The sequence below is a fragment of the Chenopodium album genome, chromosome 1 (assembly GCF_948465745.1).
Source record: "Chenopodium album chromosome 1, dcCheAlbu1.1, whole genome shotgun sequence".
Taxonomy (NCBI): Eukaryota; Viridiplantae; Streptophyta; class Magnoliopsida; order Caryophyllales; family Amaranthaceae; genus Chenopodium; species Chenopodium album.
In genome coordinates, this window is record NC_137834.1 from 12,764,922 (window position 1) to 12,788,408 (window position 23,487).

General features: G+C 40.8%; 1 non-coding gene across 1 annotated transcript; it reads left to right on the forward strand.

Moving 5' to 3' along the window:
* The first annotated feature begins 21,546 nt into the window (after positions 1-21,546).
* On the forward strand, positions 21,547-21,652 carry LOC145566111 (small nucleolar RNA R71). The gene has a single exon (XR_014095361.1). It is a non-coding gene; the product is annotated as a small nucleolar RNA R71 (small nucleolar RNA).
* Positions 21,653-23,487: the final 1,835 nt, after the last annotated feature.

Consider the following 23,487-nt stretch of genomic DNA (forward strand, 5'->3'; position numbering starts at 1 on the left):
CACTAGAATAGGGCAATGACCCATTACAAACTAAAGACTCTAACTTCAAGTTCCTCAATGAACTCAAAGCCCCGAGGAACAAGTCACCCAACTTGTTACTCTTTTCTTCTCTTTCTCTCTTCTCACTTCTCTTTCTCTTCTCACTTCTCTTTCTCTTTCTCTTTCTCTTCCCACTTCCCTTTCTCTTCTCTTTCTCACAAATAGAAGTTCACTCAAACTTCCCAACTCCCCAATACAAGAGTTCACTCAAACCCTTACAAATTCCCTAATACAAGAGTTCACTCAAACCCTTACAAATTCCCTAATGCAAGAGTTCACTCAAACCCTTAAACATTTCTCAAATACATATGAAAGATAGATGTACGAAATTAATATGTTGGACACTTTGAGACATGTAAGGAACTTGGAACCTAAAGGAACTGACTCACCAACGTGGAAGACATAATATATTTCTCATGAAAAACTATTCCACTTAAGTGAGACACTATATGGAATGACTCTCTAAAGTCAGACAATTTTGAAAGAATTAAAAACGTTATATTAATAGAAGATTAGAAAACCCACTAATTGCCCATGTTCCTTATGATCAGAAGTGGTCCGAATCTTTAGGCCCACGAATAGAAAACTAATTCTGATTATAAGCAACAATAATGGGTCAATTAGTTTCTCCACGACTCGCTCAATAACTTCCTTTTTGTTAGGAAAGCAATCAGCACGTTTTGCAAATACCAGCCACAAGTTCCTTGGGGACCAAGTCCTTGTGCTAAAAAATAGGAGTTTAAAACTGACTTCTTTAAGAAGATAAGTTAAAATAACACACTCATTCATTAATTTAACTTCACATATAGAGCAGATTCATTTTGTTCCTTAACAAACAAAATCTCAACTGAACTCCTACTTTTAAGGTAACCACTTTGAAAATCTTTTTCCCACGACTTTGACTACAATAAAATCAGATTTTGATTATAAAACTTTGTTTTATAAAATAAAATCATTTTATAAATTATTTTATTTGAAAACTAAATCCCTAGAAACTAGGAAAATAAGTTATCTTTTTGACTAAGAGAAAATCAGATTTTATTTTCAAAAACTTATATTTTATAAAATAAAATCTAATAATAAATATTAATACCAAGTAAAAACTAAATTCCTATAAAGTAGGCAAACATAATGCAATGACTATTTAACGTGGAAAACTGACTACTAGTGCTGTGCAAACTCGTGTTCCTTCTATAAATGAATTCTAGACTGACTAGTAAGGAACTTACTGGTCATCAACACTAAGTTTCTTACCGACTGAAGTTCCAATGTAGTTCCTTAGGCTTGTTCCAGACAATTTCTCTTGTCCAACATACTTACATGATTCCTAGAAAAATATACTCCTATTTTTCTGTCTTCATGTTTCTCTGATGAAGCTTCTACTCTGATGCTTCTGTTCCTGCAAAGGAACTTCTCTTCTCTGATGAAACTTCTACTCTGAAGCTTCTACTCCCGCAAAGGAACTTCTCTTTACTTGTTCCCCCTGAGGAACTGCTGCTCATTCCTTGCAAAGAACATCTTCTCATTCTTCTTAGGAACTGTATGTAAAGTCTAACAATACGTTTGTACTTTTAGACTTCTTCTCTTTATGTTCCCCTTGAGGAACTCAAGCACGATCCATACATTGTATGTAGGGAACCATCTTCAATGATGATCTAACCTGTACTCAATCATCTTCATGCTTCATGACTTGTTCATGCACATCTCAATACATATATTAGTTAGATAATCATCATTTGTTCACAATCATCAAAACCTTACAACAGAAAAGCTAGGGTTATAATGGCAACTCAAGAAGAAGTCAATGATCTTAAGAACCAACTGGCTACTGTGACTGAGACACTGAAGCTTCTTGCACTTAGAATCGATGATCCCGTGAAGCAACAACAAATGGACCTCATGCAAGAGAGTTTAATCAAGTTGTCCAGCGACTACAAGTTTCAAGAGCTTACATCACAAGGGGTCTCGGTGGACAAAGATCTTCTTCCGCAGAAGTTCAACGCCAACGACATCCCAAAATTCAGAGCAATTGACAACCCTTACTTCCATTTAAGAGCGTTTGAAACAATAATGAGTATCAAGGGTATCGATAAGAAGGTCTTTCCTTCTCTTTTCTCACTATCTCTCGAGACCGTTTGCCAACAATGGTTCTTTTCTCTCGAGAAAGAAAAGACCTCTACCTGGGAGTCTATAGCAAACATTTTCGTAGATAGGTACAAATGCAACATTCAAGTCGAGACTGACCATAGAGAACTTGAAATCCTCAAGCAGAAAGAGAATGAAGGCTTCACCTCTTTCTTTAACAAGTGGAGAGAAACCTCAGCTAAGATGATTAAGGTGCCAAGTGAAAAAGAGTCTGTGAGACTGTTTATCAAGAATCTCCAAGAAAAATATTCCAAGTATCTTAAATATCAAAATAATCTCCATACCTTCAAGGCCGTTTATGACATTGGGATCAATATTGAAGATGACTTGGCTAAGTTAAAAGCTGCCAACAATAACTCCAACAGTGGCTGGAAAGGAAAGAAGAACGACAATCCTTCTTCTTCCAAAACCGCCCACTCAAATAATGTTAGCACCTTTAATTTAGGAGAAGTTCTTGCCATGAACAACCAAGGACAGAAGAAACCATTTAGGAGGAACTTCACTCCTATTGGCATGAGTTATGACACCGCATTTGATCGATTAAATGCAAAAGGTCTTATAACTCCTATTGGACCATTTGGGGACCCACCAGTTGAGAAGAGGTCGGTTAACTGGAACCCCAATGCACACGGCAAGTATCACCAAGGTAGGGGCCATTTCACTTAAAGCTGTTGGAAGCTTAAGGAAGCTATCCAAGACCTAATCGACAACAACAAACTGCCGTTTCCCCCTGCTAGTAAGAAGCCAAGTATCGACAATGCACCTCTAGCTCATACCCTAGCCATCTCCGATGAAGAAAACGAGGTTAACCCCTCCTCTCTCATTAAACCTGTCAAAGAAATCTGTGCCATAGGAAAATAAGAGGAGATCTTTTTCGATGTCAAGGATAGTCTTCCAGAACCGACAAATAAGGAAGATATACAATTGCTCACACTGTCTATGAAGGAGGCATCGCAATTACTACGTGAATCTCTCAAAGTTATGAACGAACTCCATAAGAAATATGATGAGCTTCCACTTCCAAAAGAAGAACCTAAAAGAGAGTTCACACCAGTGAGAACGACTTATGAGGCAAAGTGCTTTCCCTTACAAGTCACTGAAAAACCCAAGAAGAGCAATAGAACCTACACTCCGATTGGGATCCCATATGCGCAAATGTTCGAAATGCTCTTCGAGAGTGGCGAGGTCAAACCTCTCGAACCGAGACCATTCGAGTAATTGAAAATGACAGATAGATATTACTGTCAGTATCATCAATCAGGGGGTCACACTATAGAAAACTGTTTTAAATTCAAGGATTTGGTATAGAAAATGATTGATGAAAAGAAACTAGTCCAAGTTCAACAAGAAGAGGATACAACCATTAATGGAGTTTGGGACAGTGATGAAGAAGATGTCTATCTAAAGGACATAGTAGGACCTTCACCTTCTGTATCATACACCACAGATGACATTTGGGCTGAAGAAGATTCATCAATAGATGTCCTCACAAGATCCGGGAGAATGCAACCTCCCGTTTCAACGCAACCTATGCCCACCATACATCAAGTTCCCATACCTATCATCGAAGACAATGACATTGTTAAACAGTTTAAGAAGACAAAAGTTGAGATGAATGTGTGGAAACTTCTGGCAACATCTCAAGAACATAGGTTGGCTGTAATGAATGCCTTGGATAAAATCGGGATAGATTCTGACACTACTCCTGAGGGACTAGCCAAATTCCTCACAAGTGACCTTCCTAGTCCGATTAATTTGATCACCTTTTCTGAAAAAGACTTACCCCCAGAAGGTGACAAACATTACAAGGCATTAAACCTCACGGTAGTCTGCAAAAGGATGAATGTTCCCATGACTCTTGTAGACAATGGATCGGCTATCAATGTCTGTCCACTTAGAACTGCGAGGATGCTCGGCATAAGGGATGAGGACCTAACTCCGTCCACACAAGGAATAAGAGCGTACGATAATACTCGTCGTCAAGCTCTTGGCAAAATTACCCTAAATGTAACGGCAGGAGCAATAGAACATGTTACTACTTTCCAAGTAGTAGACATCAAAGCTTCATTCAACTTATTGTTGGGACGCCCTTGGCTTCATGATCTATAGGCCGTCCCTTCATCTCTTCACCAACAAGTGAAAGCTATAGTTGGAGGAATTCCAATCACCATCGATGCTTCGCCTATGAGAATCAAATCCATAGAGAATCCAATCATTAATGTGGAGCACGACGAGGATGATGAAGACCTATGGGGTTTAACGAAGAAGTATCCTTAATCTAGGAGGATGAAAGGACATCTCTTTGCCATGACCCCCATTCCAACATGACCGTCAACGCCATGCTGAAGAAACAAGGACACTTTCCTGGAATGACTTTAGGAAAGAAGAAAGGAATAGCAAAACCGCTGGAGTCACCTGGCCTCCCTAAGTTAGATACTTTCGGACTTGGTTTTGAACCGACTCGGAAGGATATCAAGCGAGCCCAGGAAAGGTTGAAAGCACGTAGGGACGCTCACATTCAAAAGAAAGCAATCCCAATGGATCAGTACCCTCTTACGCTTAATGGTCAGTTCATGAAAGAAGGAGAGGACTATCCATGCCATGAATTTCCCGAACCATTTGTTGTAAACGGCATACGACAACCGGGATTCAAGATTTTCTTGGATTGATACTTCACTGATGAAATCCCAATTCCCGTCCATAAGGAGAAAGCACCCCCATGCTTTGACTTTAACGTCATGGGATTACTGTTTGGGCGAGAAAAGAATGAGCTAACTTATGAAGAAGATAACTCCTCACTCATTCAAACGGTCCTACAAAGTGAAAGCTTCGACCCCTCGAAGCTAATTACTCCAGCTGAAGGATCACTACATGGATGGCGCAAGACTATCAAAGTGACTACTCCAAGCGGAAGGAAGATATCAATCACGACAGGATAGGGACCGATGTTTGAAGAGTCTTCCGAGTCAGAGTCCGAGTCAGAGTCTTTCCCTTTAGAGTCTTCTAAGTCTTTAGTAGTAGCACCTTCCCCTCCTATCTCTTCTCCTAGGATAGTTAGTGATCCAGTCCCTGAGGAGATATCACTCTTTGATGTAATGATCTTAGAGTATAATAATATTTCTCATTCTCCTTACTTCTTGTGTTCCTCCCTAACCCAAGATGACGAGCATTGCTTAGCCAACGATGAAAAAGACAAAGAAATTATTAAAGCAATGGAAACACTCGAAAAGAAAACACCGGTAATTGAAGAAACTGAAACGGTTGATATCTCGAACGATTCAACCCATAAAAGAGAAGTTAAAATCGGATTAACATTGAATAAACAAGAAAGAACCGATTTAATTAACTTACTTAAAGAATTTATCGATGTATTTTCTTGGTCATATGAAGATATGCCAGGCATTAATAGAGAAATAGCTCAACACACTATACCACTAATTCCAGGAATGAAACCTATAAAACAAAAGTTGCGTCGAATGAAACCCGACGTAGCACTTAAAATAAAAGAAGAAGTTCAAAAACAAATAACTGTAGGTTTCATCAAGGTATCCAAATACCCCGAATGGGTCGCCAACGTCGTCCCAGTTCCAAAGAAAGACAGAAGGGTAAGGATGTGTGTCGACTATCGAGATCTAAATAAGGCAAGTCCAAAGGACGACTTCCCTTTGCCACACATCGATATTCTGGTAGATAACACGGCAAATCACGCGCTTCTCTCGTTCATGGATGGGTACGCAGGTTATAACCAGATTCTCATGGCAGAAGAAGACATGGAGAAAACAACCTTTATAACACCATGGGGCACTTACTGCTACACGGTAATGCCATTCGGGTTGAAAAACGCGGGTGCTACTTACCAACGTGCAACAACTGCCTTACTCCATGACATGATGCACAAAGAAGTCGAAGTATATGTCGACGACATGATTGTAAAATCAAAAGACCGTCCAGGCCATCAAATAGCCTTAAGGAAATTTTTCGAAAGACTGAGAAAATATAACATGAGGTTGAATCCATTAAAATGTGCTTTTGGAGTCACCTCAGGCAAGCTCTTGGGATACGTCATAAGCTCTAGAGGAATAGAGGTAGATCTAACCAAGATTAAAGCAATCATGTCAATGCCACCGCCCAAGACTGAGAAACAGATTCGAGGATTTATTGGCCGGTTGCAATACATAAGTAGGTTCATATCAAAACTGACGACAATATGTGAACCAATCTTCAAGAAGCTCAAGAAGAATGTACCAGTAATATGGGATGACGAGTGTCAAAAAGCCTTTGAAAAGATCAAAGCCTATCTCGCAAATCCTCCCGTATTAGCACCAGCACTTCCCGGAATACCTCTTAGGTTATATTTGACGGTTACCAAGGAGATAATGGGAGCCATGCTAGCACAAGAGGTAGAAGGCAAAGAGAACGCAATCTATTACCTAAGTAAAAAGATGCTCGAATACGAAACACGCTATACACCGCTCGAGAAATTGTGCCTCGCCTTGGTGTGGGCCACAACTAAGTTAAGACATTACATGTTGGTGCATACCGTTTTCGTAGTCTCCCGATTAGATCCACTCAAGTATCTATTCGAGAAATCTACGCTCAATGGACGCATATCAAGATGGATAGTCAATATAGCCCAGTTTGATGTACAGTTTATGCCACAAAAAGCTATTAAAGGATCCGTGGTGTCAGACTTTATAGCAGATTTTCCAATAGAAGACTTAACGCCAATACAAGACAATGGCTTTCCAGATGAAGACCTAATGGTCACTGAAGATGATACTTGGACCTTGTATTTTGACGGAGCCTCAAACCAAAAGGGATGTGGCGTCGGAGTGCTACTAGTATCACCAAAAGAAGAGCACGTTCCAATCTCAATAAAGCTTGATTTCGACGTTACCAACAACGCTGCTGAATATGAAGCATGCGTGGTAGGCCTTGAAACATCTTTGGCATTGGGAGTAAAGAAGTTAAGGATATTCAGAGACTCTTCTTTGATCATCAATCAGATATCTAAAAGGTGGAAAGCAAGGAGCGAAAGCTTAGCCCCTTACCAAACTTATCTGGAAACTCTTACCGATCAGTTAGAGAAAGTAGAATACACATATCTACCTAGAGAGGAAAACCAATTTGCCGATGCCTTGGCAAGATTAGCCTCAATGGTTAGGATTCCCACGGAAATCGAGCAAATGCCTCTAACTATCGAAAAAAGGAACAAACCAGCATACATCCAAGCTATAGAAGACGACGACTTAGTCCAAGAAGAAGAAGAAGAAGAAGAACCGTGGTACACGGACATACTCAATTATGTCACCAATGGAGAATACCCTCCTCATGCTGACAAAAGAGCAAAGCGAGCGTTAAGAATTTTGGCTTCTCAATATGTACTCATAGACAATGAGCTACATAAAAGGGTACCTAAAGGTCGAGCTTTCTTATGTGTAGGAAAGATGGATGCACAAAGAGTAATGAGAATAGTTCACGAAGGAATCTGTGGCATTCATGTAAATGGCAAAATGTTAGTCCAGAAAATAATGCGAGAAGGATATTATTGGACTACAATGAATAGGGATTGCCATCAATACGTAAAAAGATGCCCTAAGTGCCAAATTTACGCCAACTTACAACATGTCCCTCCATCTTTGCTCTACACCTACACATCGCCATGGCCATTCTCTACATGGGGAATTGACATAATCGGCAAAATCACTCCCCCAGGAACAGGAGGCCACGAATTTATTCTAGTAGCAATCGATTACTTTACAAAGTGGGTCGAAGCGCAATCATACGCTAAACTCACTGCAAAACATGTAGCACTCTTTATCGAAAGAAAGATTATCTGTCGATATGGAGTCCTACATGAGTTGATAAGTGACAATGGAACTTACTTTCAAGCTGAATGTGAAGAATTGCTACAAAAATACGGCATTCAACATCATCATTCTTCCCCTTATAGACCTCAAGCAAACGCAGCAATTGAGGCAGCTAATAAAAATTTAAAGACTATCATCGAGAAAATGACTGAAAATTATAAGGATTGGCCTAACAAGCTTCACTTCGCATTGTGGGGTTATCGCACGTCAATCCGCACATCAACAGGAAATACGCCATTTTCCTTGGTATATGGAATGGATGTTGTACAACCTGTTGAACTAGAAATACCATCTCTACGCATTGCGTAAGAGAGTAAACTCGATGAAGTCGAATGGACTAGGGCAAGATATGAAGAATTAATTCTACTCGATGAGAAACGACTAGAAGCTCTGCATCACACTCAGTGTTATCAAACTCGTATGGCTAGGCATTTTAATAAGAAGGTCAAGACAAGGAACATCAAAGTAGGAGACTTGGTGTTAAAAGCGCTAAGGAAGAATGTTTTAGATCCAAGGGGAAAATTTAGACCTAATTGGTCTGGACCCTACATTGTCAAAACAATCCTGTCAGGAGGTGCGGCAAAACTAACTGATAAGGATGGAAATGAGTTCTCGAACATGACAAATCTTGACCAACTTAAGAAATACTACCCATAATTACTTGAGTAGGATACTCAAGAGAGCTACGTTTGGCCTGATTCCTTAAGAAAGGATACGTAGGCAACCCTTTACGGGTGCGGCCACTTTATTTTTCGACACTCTCGCGTCCCAGAGTTAATTAAAATTCGACAGAAGATCGGCAAAATATCGGCGTCGCAGAGAAAGCTCTGGCGCCAGCCAACAGCCATCAGCGCCAGCCGATGGAATTGGCGCCTGACGCCATATTTCCCTGGCAGGCGCCAGTTGCAAATAAGCGGCGCTAATTTGCAGATAAATGCTGGGCAAATTTCGGTGTTTTTCGGAAAATTTTCGACTTCCGTACTCGAAGAATTTCTGGAAAATTAATTTTTTCGGTTTTCATTGCTTTAATAAAATAACCTAAAATAAATTTGCATTCATCCCCTAGTTAGCTCCTCATGATTCCTCGAGGGAACCGGAAAAGATATTTCTGTGTGGAACAATGAGGTTATCCCGACATCTCAGCTATGCATACTCTCTCTATAGGGTTGAAATCCATCTCCCTCCATCGTTCTTTGACCGCACTCCTCCAAGTCCAAGGGTCTTAACTCGGGTTGTAATGTCATGGCTAGGGGTTAAGGTTGGGAATCAATTTGAAAATTTTGGTGGCAAATCCTAAGTGAAGCAAAAGAGTGGCCATCTCTCAAGAACAACCTAAGAATTGAACATTAATTCAAATTGCAACCTTCAATACAAATTTCACAACATTACATCATTTCTCCCATCATTTTCTCTTTCTTTTTTTCATTTCTTTCACCTCTTTTTTTAATTCATTTTTTTTTCAAATTCCTTTTCTCTTTTTTTTTTTTCTTTTTTTTTTCTATTGGTCCTCATACGTTGCATCCTTCCTCACAAACTTTTTGCAAATATTTTCTTTCATGAACAACTTCCAAAATCTCATTTGAACCAACATTCACAAATTTCTTGTCCCAAAACCAACACTCTCAAACTCGAACCTCACAAGCCAACGCTTCACTAACTACAAGGGTCGGTAGAAAATAGGCCGGTAGGTTTGTAATAAGGCTAGATCAAGAAAGGGGAATAAGGCCCAAATTGGTTAGCAAGTGGGTGAATGTAAAATTGAAAACCAAATTTGTAACAAAACACAAAGAAAATAAAGGAAAATGAGAAGAAATGCCCTCTTCCTCCTTTAAAGTTGTTTGGTCACGATCTCGGGAGCTAAATACCAACACAAAGATTAAGTCATGCATAGTTAAGGATCCAAAGCGCCGCTCACAAGAATGATGAAAGCTAGAACAAATGACGCTCACACGGGATAAAAAAAAAAGCAAATACCAACCAAGGGAATCCTATTCACTACGGAGAGCAACACCATCTTACCACTTTCCCGTGGACTAAGGGCTCAAACGTCCTCAAAAGTTCTAAACCGGGCTACCTTAGCTTATAATGTGTCTGATTCAACCTTAAGCATTCTCAAACCGTGTAATTCCTCATCAACTAGGAAGGTAAGCATTCAAAGTCATGTCATCAAGAAGGCACACAAAGTCTCAAATCCAAATGAATGAGCAAATCCACAACAAAAATATTTCAACTTGCCAAAGTAATGCTTGTTACACAAAAGAGAACAAGAAAAACACACAAGAAAGAGGAAGAAATTAAAAGGTTCATAATCGAGGCATATCGATCAAATAAATCCCAATCGACATACAAGTGATCGTTAATATCAACATCAACGATCCCAGGTTCCTTAGAACCACAATCAATCAACCTCGAACCATTCAACTCTTCCTAAACTAAACCTAAACTAAGCACTCAAAGAATAAGAAAAAGAAAAAGAGGAAAGGTCTCACTAAATGCCGCTTGATATAGAAGACAAGGCAATATAACCAATCTCACCAAAGGAGCTCGGGTTGCTCCTTAACTTCCTTCATCTCCGGTCTCAAGCTTCAAGAAAGGTGAGCCAAACAAAAGAAACTACAACAAAACAAGAAAAAAAATTAGAAAACAAAGAGGAAGACTAAAGAAATAAACAAAAAGAAGAAAGATAAATAAAAAGCTATCTACAAAGTTTGGATTAAGGGGATTTGGATTTTCGGGAATTTGGATTTTTTCTCGGGAGCATCTCCACCTACAAAAACTCAGGAATCATCAAAGAAAATCATCAGAAATCAGCAAAAATAATCATAAAACATCATCATCACCACCATCACATCACCACATCAATATCATCACAACATCACCATCTCATCACATCACCATCACAACATCATCACCACCATCACAACATCATCAACACCACAAGGCCACTATCCTCCTTATGTGCAAGCAACTACCCTACCACTCTACCCTCCTATGTACACTTCAACCAACCAAAAGGACATCCTCCCCCACACTATTCTTTTGCTCGTCCCGAGCAAAAGTTACAAGTTAGAAGACTGGGGGGAGGGAAGGGAAACCTCATCACGAGGTATCATCTCCTTGCCCCTAGGTCGAGGGGGGTTAACAGGATCAAACCCGGGAGTATCCATGAAAGGGTGGAAGGGTTGGTTGAAGTGCTCATAGGGCCACCCTTGGTCACCCCAACCGCCATCAAAAGAAGCAGGGGTAGATGTGGATGCCGGGTCATAAGCCGGATCACACCCACCCGGACGATAAGGGTCGTATGGTGGGGTGCCAACGCGTTGGGTAGGGTCGATGGGACCTTCCCAATAGGCGTAGCAAGGGGGGTGGGGTTTTGAGGGTCATAGGGTCCCCAATGATTGACCGGACCCTCTTGAGGAGGGTGGTAAGGGTAGTTAACATAGGGCGGTTGAATGCCCGCTTGTACAAGATTGTCATAATTTGCCCTTGCGTAGTACCCCCATTGTTCAATGGAAGCTTGATTGTCTCGACGGATATCATCGAGGGTACTACGAAGGGCATTTAAATCGAAAGGAGGAATGGAAGAAGAGGAAGATGCCTCACCTCCCCCTTGAAAGGGGGGGGGGGGCGAATTGCTCCGCTTGGGGGGGCGGTGGAGGTTGAGGAACTCCACACCGGGCTCTAGGTCGTCTCAGCTCATTGGGGATGTTTTGCTGAGGGATCTTCCATTTAAGAGGAGCGGAGTGGTCCACCGTAGTGAGGGTGGGGTCCGGGAGGACACACCACTCTATCTCCCTATCAACCAAAAGGATGAATCGGCGCTTGCTAGTGGTGTAGTTGATGAACCGGTTGTGACGGAGGGCGCTTATGGAAAGATAGTAGGGAGGGGACTCGTCATTGAGCTCCTCTCGGGATTGGTGCACGGGTGGGAGCAATTCAATTTCTTCTTTTTATTTCCCATTCTTTAAAGAAAGAGCAATGATAGTAATCATGCCACCCATGAAGATTTCATCACCGAGACGGTTGTCCCTAGTATCCAAGAGCCGTTGGATGAATGTTGAAGAGCATTGAAATTTGAGCCGTTGAGGGTTATCGGCCAAGAATAGGCAAGCAACCTCATCCTTTACCATTGAGCCGAGGTTAGCTTTGAAGAACACGGCGTATTGGAGGAGCCGTACAAAATACCTCAAGGCTATGTGAATGATGTTGTTGACCTTTGAGGCGTTAGTTTGAAACCTATCCTTGTTGGTGATACTCCTCCACCACTCTTGCTCGTTGTAAGGTATGCGATGAGAGGAGGTCATTTCGGATGGGTGATCAAGCCCGGTGGCATGCCAAAAGAATATCTCATTTAGCTGGCTTTTCGTTAAAGAGTGATCCTCGTTGAACATTCGAAAGTGAATCATAAGTTGAGGATCCTCATCAACATCCTCCGGTTCAAAGACTTCCTTGTGAAGAGAGGCAAGGAATTCCAAAGTTACACGCTCGTAAGTGTAAGCGTGGAGGTGAATGAAGTCACCCCATCCAAAGTTTTGAGCTTACCTGACCACCTCATCCAAGATACCTAGCTTCCTCAAAGTTGTTGGGCAAAAGAATCTTGTAGAACGGATTGGACGCTTGATGAGTGACTCATAGATGGGCCAAAATTGCTCGTCCGAAGTAACAATGCCATGATCATTGATGCCAGGAGGAGGTGGGAATTGTGGTCCTAAAGATTCTCCCACTCTCTTCCTCTTTGACTTTCCTTTGCCTTTGCCGAACATTTTGATTCTACAAATTCACCAAGAGCATATCATTAGAACAAATCGATAAGAAATGACATAAGAAGCCAAGTAGCTAGCCAAGGTAAAAGTGTATGCATGAGTGTATACAATTCAAGGCATGCATGAATACATTTGAACCAAGGCTTGAATAAGAATTCCTATGTCATTCCTATATGAGTCCTAACAAAGTCTAGGTGAAATTTGGCATGATGTCTCCTAATTTTCATGATATCCATTCATCAAACCATCAAAAACAAACCAAAACAATGAATAACAATCTCCAACAACATCCAACTCATGAATTTCTCAATCATAAAATGGTAACATGAACACCCTAGTATGAAATCAACATTCTTAAGCAAAGACATTGAGATCAAAATAAAACCAAGGCAAACATGCATAATCATCATAACAACATGTTCTACTATAATCAATTGCAACAAGTAAATCCAAAGAACTACATGAATCAAACAAGTTATTACTAACAATTTCAAGAATACCACAATTCATACTTAAATATGTAAAACATGGTAAAACTATGAGAAATTGAAGAAATAAACTTGCAAAAGCTAGGAAAACCATACCATAATTGATTGGAAGCAAGTAAAAACCCAAAAACACCAAAGCACTCAAACCCTTTAAATTGGGGAAAATGTAAAGATGGGATTTTTGTGAGGAATTTTTGGTGGAGATTGTAGAAATTGAGTAGAGGATTGAAAAATAAGTGAGAAAAGGTGAAGATTGGAGTGATTTTGATGGAGATTTGAGGTTGTAAGGGGGGGGGGGTGTAATGGAGATTTAGAGTGAGAAGGAGGAGAAAGGGGTAGGTGACGAAAATGGGAATGAAGGGTCACGAATTTTCAGCAGCATAAAAACTATGGCAGCAGCAATTTTTTTTCAAATCTGAAGAATGGTTCGGCTGAACCAAGGGTATGTTCGGTCGAACCACAGTGACAGTTCGGTCGAACTCACCTTTGGTTCGGTCGAACCACGGCCAAAATTCATTTTTCTAAAATTCGGGCAGGAAGTTCCAGCAAATTTGCGAAAATAGAGGAGTGACCGAACCTGAAGAGAGTTCGGTCGAACTACAGAGCATGTAAGGTCGAACCTCCCCAGGGTTCGGTCGAACCTATGCTGAAACTTCATTTTTGCAAATTTTGGCAGAATGTTGCTGAAATTTTCCAAAAATTGGGGAGTGACCGAACCCAGGACAGTTCGGCCGAACTACAGTAAAAGTTCGGTCGAACCATAATTAGGTTCGGTCGAACCTCTTGCCAAAATGCAAAATTGAGTTCTTGGCAGAATGTTGCCATAAATCCTTGAAAATGCTGCAGTGGACGAACATAAAGTGGTTCGGTGAAACTCCCATAAAGAATCGCACATGTAAAAATAGTCCTTAACACACATCTAAATACCATACAATCATGCTAGATGCGAAGCATATCAAAAACCCAAATACAATCAAAACTCATAAATCCCAACGATCCAAAGTTGTAGATGGAAAAATAGAAACAACATGAAAAGAAGAAAGTAGAAAAGGGTTAGAAACTCGGGTTGCCTCCCGGAAGCGCTTTTGGTTAACGTCGTTAGCTCGACGTTCCTTGAGTTGATCAAGGAGGGTCAAATTGACGATGCACATCAAGAAGTGTCACAGAAACCGGTTCATCACTTGGAAATCCTTCATAATAGGGCTTGAGACGGTGGTCGTTGACTTTGAAAGGAGAGTGGCCGTCTTGGGAGATTTGGTAGGCTCCATATGGAAACACTTCCGTGACAATGTACGTCCCACTCCACCTTGACCTTAGTTTTCCCGGGAAAAGCTTCAAGCGGGAGTTGAATAGGAGGACTTTTTGGCCTTTGACGAATTCCTTCTTGACAATTTGAGCATCGTGCCAAGCCTTAGTCCGCGCCTTATACATGCTTGCGCTATCGTAGGCATTCATCCTCAACTCCTCTAACTCATGTAGCTCTAGAAGCCTTTGCTCACCCGCACTATGGAGATCAAAGTTGATTTGCTTGATTGCCCAATGCGTTCGATGCTCCATCTCTACAGGCAAATGACAATTTTTTCCATAGACAAGTTTGTAGGGAGTGGTCCCTATTGGAGTTTTGAATGCGGTCCTATATGCCCATAGTGAATCAATGTGTTTGGAGGACCAATCCTTCCTCGTCCTAGCAACTGTCTTCTCCAAAATCACCTTGAGCTCTCTATTGGTGACCTCCGCTTGACCACTCGTTTGAGGGTGGTAAGCAAGCCCTCGCTTGTGAGACACCCCATATTTATCAAGTAGTCGAACGAAGGTGTGGTGCTTGAAGTGCGATCCCCCGTCACTAATTATTGCTTTTGGAACACCAAATCTCGGAAAGATCACTTTCTTGAAAAGATTGACCACGACCTTAGAGTCATTCGTTGGAGAAGCTACGGCCTCCGCCCACTTGGATACGTAGTCAACGACAACCAAAATATACTTGTTCCCATGTGAAGAAATGAAAGGGCCCATGAAGTCTATAGCCCACACATCGAAAACTTCAAGCTCAAGGATGGGGTTTTGCGGCATTTCATCCCTTATAGAAATATTCCCCATCCTTTGACATCTATCACAAGTCTTGACAAATATCCAAGCATCCTTGAATAGAGAAGGCCAAAAGAGCATAGATTGAAGGACCTTTGAGGCGGTCTTTGAGCACTCATATGCCCACCACAAGGAGAAGAGTGGCACATATGGAGAACACTTTGAACCTCGTCGTTGGGGACGCAACTCCTCAACAAACCATCGACCCCTCTCTTCAATAAAATCAGATCATCCCAAATATATCTCTTTGCCTCATGCTTGAGCTTTCGACGTTGTTGTGAAGTGAAATCCGGAGGTATGGCACCACAAGCCAAATAATTCACAATATCCGCATACCATGGCGCCGATTTCACCTCAAGAACATATAGCACATCATCCCTTAAAGCATCCTCTATCGGCAAACCATCATCCTTGAACCTTGCACCACCCAACCTTGAAAGGTGATCCGCCACCACATTCTCGGCTCCCTTTTTGTCTCTCATCTCATAATCAAAGTCTTGGAGAACTAAAACCCATCTCAACAACCTCGGTTTAGCCTCCTTCTTTCCAATCAAATATTTGAGAGCCGAGTGGTCGGTATACACAATTGTCCTAGAACCAATGAGGTAGGTTCTAAACTTCTCAAATGAGTGAATAACCGCTAGAAACTCCTTCTCGGTAGTTGTATAATTTCGTTGGGCACCATTGAGAGTTTTAGACAAATAATGTATAACATGAAGTTTTCCATCCTTTCGTTGCCCAAGAACCGAACCAATAGCCTTGTCGCTTGCATCGCACATGAGCTCAAATGGAAGAGACCAATCCGGACCTTGGACGATAGGGGCGGTGCAAAGAGCTTCTTTCAACCTACAAAAAGACTCTTGACAAGCATCATCAAATATAAATTCTTTATCTTGTTGCAATAGGGATGTGAGGGGCTTTGCAATCAATGAATTTTTTTTTATAAAACGCCGATAGAACCCGGCATGGCCAAGAAAGGATCTCACTTCCCTCACGTTGGTGGGGGGAGGGAGTTTCTCAATGACCTCAACCTTGGCTCTATCAACCTCAATGCCGGCATGGGAAATTTTGTGCCCAAGAACAATCCCACTTTCTACCATAAAATGGCACTTTTCCCAATTCAACACGAGGTTAGCCCTCTCACATCTTTCCAAGCAACGAGATAAATTAGATAGACAATCTTCATAGGTGGCTCCTCCAACGGAGAAGTCATCTATGAAGACCTCTATCTCATCCTCAATCATATCATTGAAAATAGACATCATGCAACGTTGGAATGTTGCGGGAGCATTACAAAGCCCGAAAGGCATCCTACGATATGCATAAGTACCGTAGGGGCATGTGAAAGTCGTCTTCTCTTGATCCTTGGGGTCAATCGGGATTTGGAAAAATCCCGAGTAACCATCAAGGAAACAATATAAGGAATGCTTTGTAAGCCTTTCCAACATTTGATCAATGAACGGTAGTGGAAAATGATCTTTGCATGTACTTGTGTTAAGTTGGCGATAATCGATACACATGAGCCAACCGGTAACAAGTCTAGTGGGTACTAGTTGATCATGATCATTTTTCACTACCGTCATGCCCCCTTTCTTAGGCACAACTTGCACGGGAGATACCCAATCACTATGAGCAATTGGGTAAATAATTCCCGCATCAAGAAGCTTAGCCACCTCTTTCCGCACAACCTCTTGCATGGAAGGGTTAAGCTTTCTTTGTCTTTGCCTAACGGGTTTGGCATCTTCCTCTAGATCAATTTTGTGCATACATAAAGATGGACTAATACCTTTGATATCATCAATGGTATAACCCAAAGCTTTCTTGTGTTTTCTCAAAACATTGATCAAGAGGGAGGTTTGCTCCTCCGTTAGGTTAGAATTTACAATCACGGGGAAAGACTCATCGGGACCAAGAAATGCATACCTCAAGCCCAAAGGTAGAGGTTTCAAGTCTACCTTTGGTGCTCCCTTACCATTGAGGCTCTCTTCTCTTTCTTCAACTTGAAGGAGGTCATGAATGTAAGGAGCCTCTTCGTCCATGCTCGCATCCTTGCACTCCTTCTTGCTTTCCTCAAGCAAGTCCTCATAGAATTGTATGTCTTCTTTGTGAGTACCTATCTTTGATTCATTCAACAACACACTTTCAAGAGGATCATTAGTAGCATGCAAGTGGGAGCGAGAAAATTCATTAAGAACGGTATCAAGAACATCTACCCTAAAGCATTCACCACTTGAGGAGGGTTGTTGCATGACATTATTCAAATCAAACTCAGTAGAATCATTGTCAATCTTCAAGGATATCTTCCCCTCCTTCACATCGATAATAGCTCTAGAAGTAGCTAGAAATAGTCTACCCAAAATTATAGGAATCCTCTCATCCTCATCCATCTCTAGCACATAGAAATCCACGGGGAATGTGAACTTTCCTACCCTAAGGGGAATGTCCTCAACTTTGCCCATGGGGAACTTAACGGAACGGTCCGCTAGTTGGAGAGTAATGTTAGTGGGGGAGAGGGTTCCTACACTAAGCTTTTGGTAGACAGAATAGGGCATGAGACTCACACTTGCTCCTAAATCACACAAGGCTTTATCAAATTCAATGCCATTGATAGAACAAGGGATGGAAAAGTTACCCGGATCTTTCAATTTGGTAGGAAGTTTGTTGGAAAGAATTGCACTACAATTGGCGGTCAAACTCACCGTCTCACACTCCCTTCTTCCACTCAAAAGGTCTTTCAAAAATTTGGAATAGTGGGGCATTTGCTTCATAGCATCAACAAAAGGGACGGAAATATGCAAATTCTTAATGACTTCCAAAAACTTCTCAAATTGGGCATCAAGTTTAGCTCTCACAAATCGTTGTGGAAAGGGTAGCTTATCCTCTCTAGGTTGGCGATTTAGGGGCAAGGGGGTGGCTTCTTTTTCCTTGGGCACCTCAACATTTTTTTCCTTTTCAACACTCAATGGCTCATTGGGTTTTTCACCCTCATTCTCTAACTCCACCTCTCCTTGGGGTTTTTCCTCAACTAAAGGGTCACTCTGTAGACACCCATTTGTGTCTCCCTAAAACCAAACCCAGTGATGAGTACCTTTCACGTCGAATCATAATCGAATGAAGCGAAAGTGTGGAAAGTCTAGTGTTGCGGAAAGTTTTTATTTCTTTTCTCTTCTCTCTGTTTTTGAAAACTTATTTTAAGGAAAACAGCCAATCCGGTTTGGTTGGTCCATGATATGGGTCTAATACTAGTGTATTTGGATGGGGCTTGCAAAGACCTTTCCAACGATATATTATAAGCCCAATTCCGATGAATATTGAGGAAGTTATGGCCAATTTACCAAACTGGGCCCGGTTTGAGCTTTATGTACGGCCCAATGATCTAGGGGAGGGCCTAATACGATTTATCATTCCTAATGCAATTAGGAATGGTTTTAGTTTTCTAGATTCTTCTAGAAGGTTCTTTTCATTCCTAATTCAATTAGCATTGATAAATTGGCTTTTGTTGACTTTTCAGAGTTTTAATCAAAATCAAATAGCATTTTCGAGGAAATTATATTATTTTATCCTCCAATACGGTAAACTTATCGGATTTTGGAAAACGCGTTGGAATCAGGCTTGGCACCTAACCCAAGGCCTTGGCGCCTGGAACCAGGCCTGGCGCTAGCCATTGGCGCCTGACGCTAGTGTTGGTGCCTGGCGTCAGCTAGCCAGGGTTGGCGCCAGCTCTGTTTTCTGAGCGTCAGACTCTGTTTTGTCTAATTTATCTTTTTGGCTGATTTTCTCTATAAATATCGTATTAAAAACTCCGTTTTCATTCACCACCTATCATCTACATTCATTCATTCACCTATTCATCTCTCTTCATCTTTCTTCTTTAAACTTTGCTTTTCATACAAAATTCCGCATTCGCAAGATCTAGAAACACCTAGCCATATTCGAAGTTGCCTTCGCCCTAGACGTGAAAGGTTTTAATTTCTGAGGGTTTGGTCCCAAATCTCTATTTCAATTATTTAATTTAATTGTTTGTTTATTATTTTCCTTGAAGTTACTAACGTGTGTATTTTGTTATTAGAAAGAGGTACGAGGCATCAAAGTAAGTGCTTTAATGGTTTTAATTGATATTATGATGTAGAAATCATGTTTATATTGTTATTATGATATTCCTAGTATCATGCCTAGGGTATTGTTAATATGCTTAATATGATTCCTGCGATGCTTCCTATGTTCTTCCTAATATTTATGATTGTTAGTATCATGTTAGGGATAAATATTTGATTTTTATTGCTTAGTTACATGCTAGGGTTTGTTATTAATCTTGTAAGTATCATGCCTAGGATCTTGCTATTATTATTATTATTATGCTTTAATATTAACATGAATATGATTATGATTATAATTGTTATAATGATTATGAATTTTGATGATGATTATTATTATTATGATTATAATTTTATTGTCATGATATTGGCTATTTATTATGTTGCTTGATATTTTATTGTTATTGCTTGATCACACCTTTTATTGCATGTTAAAGGGAATTTGGTACTTGTAATCACGCTTAATAAGATAGTTAATAATCTTGTTTAGGTTAACTTTGATTATAATTCAAGTGGTCGCCAATAATAGATTTATTTGCGCATTAAATTCAACCAACATAGATTAAACAGGTTTAGGGGTAATCCTATTGATTGCATGTTAGTCAAAAAGCGCACATGAATACGATCAGAATAAAGTAGAGGCCTATTATTAGGGCAGGTTCAATCTCTTTTAGGTTGGATTTGTACCTTCATCCCCGAACCCTTATTTGGTTCTTGAACTTATGGAGTTGACTCTTGGATCGTTAAGGGGTGTAACCTTCACCTCGTGAATGGTTTACAAGTGCCTAAAAAACTTGTTGGCGACTCTTTTGCTCTATCTTCTTCCCTTTTGGACGCCACCGTACTTTATTGTATGATCACAGTGGGGTTCAAGATAGTGGGATTTTAAAGGCTTGAAATTATTCCCTACACACTCCCTAGTACCTTCCCACCCCTAGTTGTCACGGCATACAAAGGCTTTGGGTTGACTCCTTGACTTGGGATGTGAGAAGAAGAAGAAGAAGGAGAAGGGGATGAATTAGATGCAAGTTGAGCAATTTGGGTCTCAAGCATTTTCATATGAGCATTGGTTCGTTTTTGGGCCTCTTCATGTTTCTGTTGATCCTCCTCACGCATTTTCAAAAGAGCATCTAATTTAGCCATCACGGGATCAATTGGAGGGGCTTCAAGTTGAAGAGGTTGTTGAGGTGGAGGAAGTTGGGGTTAATGGAAACCCGGAGGCCTATTAGTTTGGGCATAGTTAGAAACAAATTGGCCTCTATTGCCTCCGGTGCCTTGGTTAGGAACATTACTTTGTTGATTATTTCCCATGTTACCTTGGTCACCAAAATTTTGATTTTGATGGTCATGGTATCGGGAATTAGGTTGTTGGTTTTGATTACCATACCCCCTTTGGTTAGAGTAGACTCTTCCATTGAAATTTGAAGGGCCTCCCCCACCATCGTATTGGTTATCATAACCACCACCACTTTGGTTCCAGCCACGGTTTCCACCTTGATTCCAATTCCCCATTTGATTGGAGTTTGGCCTCAAGTTCCCTACATTTCCCATTCTAGGAGCAAAATTCATAGCATTGACATTTTCCATATTATCATCATGTTCATGGGAAGGGGGTTGAACTTCACAAGCATATACACAATGAGAGGTATCATGATCATAGGTTTCACAATTAGAGCAAAACATGCATCCTTGGGGCATCGTATTGTAAGAAGAGGAGGAGGAAGTATCCATACCATTGCCTCCCTTGGTTGAAGGTGAGGTATTACCATGAGGGTTGGACCTTTCTTTCATCAATTCATCCATTTGCTTGGTCATTTTGGAGATTTGGGTAGAAAGGTTGTTGATTGCGTTAGCTTGCTCCAATGCATAAACACCCTTACTAGAAGTAGCATCCCTTTCTCCTTCGTACCAATCATCATAGTGCTTTGCGGCCTCCTCTATAATACACTCCACTTCATGCTCTCCTTTGTTCATGATTGGACCGCCGGCCGCGGCGTCTAGGCTTGTTCTTCCTTGAGGTGTGAGACCTCCATAGAAAGTGTGAATGAGTTGATACTTAGGTATCCCCTGGTGTGGGCATTGACGTTGAAGCTCTTTGTATCGTTCCCATGCCGCACTTAGAGACTCACCACTCTTTTGGCGAAAACCTTGAATCAAAGACCGAGCCTCGGCGGTCTTCCTAAGGTTATAAAACCTCCTCAAGAAAGCCGTAGTCACTTGGTCCCATGTTGTGAGAGAATTAGGGGGCACCTCCTTCTCTAGCCATTCTAGACCTCTCCCAATTAGCGAAAATGGAAACATTTTGAGGCGAATATATTCTTGAGTCACTCCATTGGCCTTTATTGTGTCACAATATTTCTCAAACTCTTTTAGGTGCTCATGAGGACTCTCAAACTTTCCCCCCGAGAATTGTTTCCTCTCAATCAAAAAAATCATATTAGGCTTGATCTCGAAATTGTTGGCTTGAGTAGTAGGAGTTAGGATCCCACTTTGCGCTCTAAAAGCTTCGGGGGCCCCAAGACGACTCAAAGGCGTATTCTCTCCCATTTTAGAACCTTCTTCACTATCGAACTTATAGGTTGAGAAAGGGTTGATTTCCGAACTCGAAGATGACTTAGGGCTATCTAATTCTTCACTTGAGGGTGAAGAGGGTGGAGTATCTTCTAATTCTCTTACTTTTCTCGTTGGAGTGTGGGAATTTCTACTCCTTGCTCTTGCTTCTCTTTGAAGTAGGGACAAAGACCTCTCTAGCTCTAGATCGATGGGAATCAAAGATCTTGAGCGGGTTCGTCCTCTGTTCATACAACAAAGCTAAGAAGAACGTAAGCACTGACAAGTAACAAAAGTAGCAAACACTAACAAATAAAAGATGAGATAGTCTCAAACAAGCAATGAAATAGCAATGGAAGCCGTCTCCCCGGCAACGGCGCCAATTTGACAGAGGAATAATTGCGTCGTCAAACAACTACACCTAAATCAAATACAATTTATAACACTCGACTCAACCTATTACAAATATAGGGCAAGTAGAGGGATCGAACCATAGGGAGAAATGCATAAACACCGCATTCATTACCTAGAGTCTAAGCTATCTCGGAACAAGAAGTGTGAATAACTAAGAGATTAAACAAAGAACGAGATGGATTAAAATTAATATAACTAAGCACCAAGGGAAATGGGTAGACGTAGATGCCGCTTGATCATGCAATAACAAAGTAGCAAATCAATGGTAAACTAAACATGCATGAATATCGAAGTAAAGCCCAATCTAACTGCCTTCCGGGGTTAATCGGTTTCTCCTAACATAGCCTCTATGTTTCCACACTAGAACCATATATTAGAAGGTGCAATCAAAGAACTATCGATAGTAATGAATCTCAACTAAGTCAACTTCCGTTACTTGTTAGCAAAGACTCACCTTTAATCAACTAACAATGTGCACTTGCAAGAAGATCAAAGAATATCAAGCATGCAAAGACTTTAATCACCATTAACAATACCCCAACATTATAAGCATGAACAATTAGCAACTACACCATCCCCACACCCTTGGCTAGGTAACTACTCATAAATCATATTGAAAACAATATCAATCATCAAATTAATAAGCATCAACATGATTAATAAGAAAAGAAGAAAAATCAAAGCAAATAAGCAAAATAAAAAACAAAGGTAAAGAGAAAGAGTAAGAAATTGCTCATTAATTGAAGATAAAGGTCTACAAAGGATTGAACAAACTCCTTCTTCAAAATCCAAGTTCATTAATGAAGAAAACCACACTTTCTCTCTCCACCAATGAAGACTAATAGTGTTTCTCTCTCTAGATTAAGCTAAAAGTTCCCAAAATTAAAACTAAGTTAATCTAATTGCATCAAAACGTTCTAAGATGGGACTTATATAGTCCGTACAGAGTCAGCTGAGAAAAGGAGAGGTCCGACCGAACAATGGGAAGGTTCGGCCGGACTACAGGGTAGGTTCGGCCGAACCATGGGTAGGTTCGGTC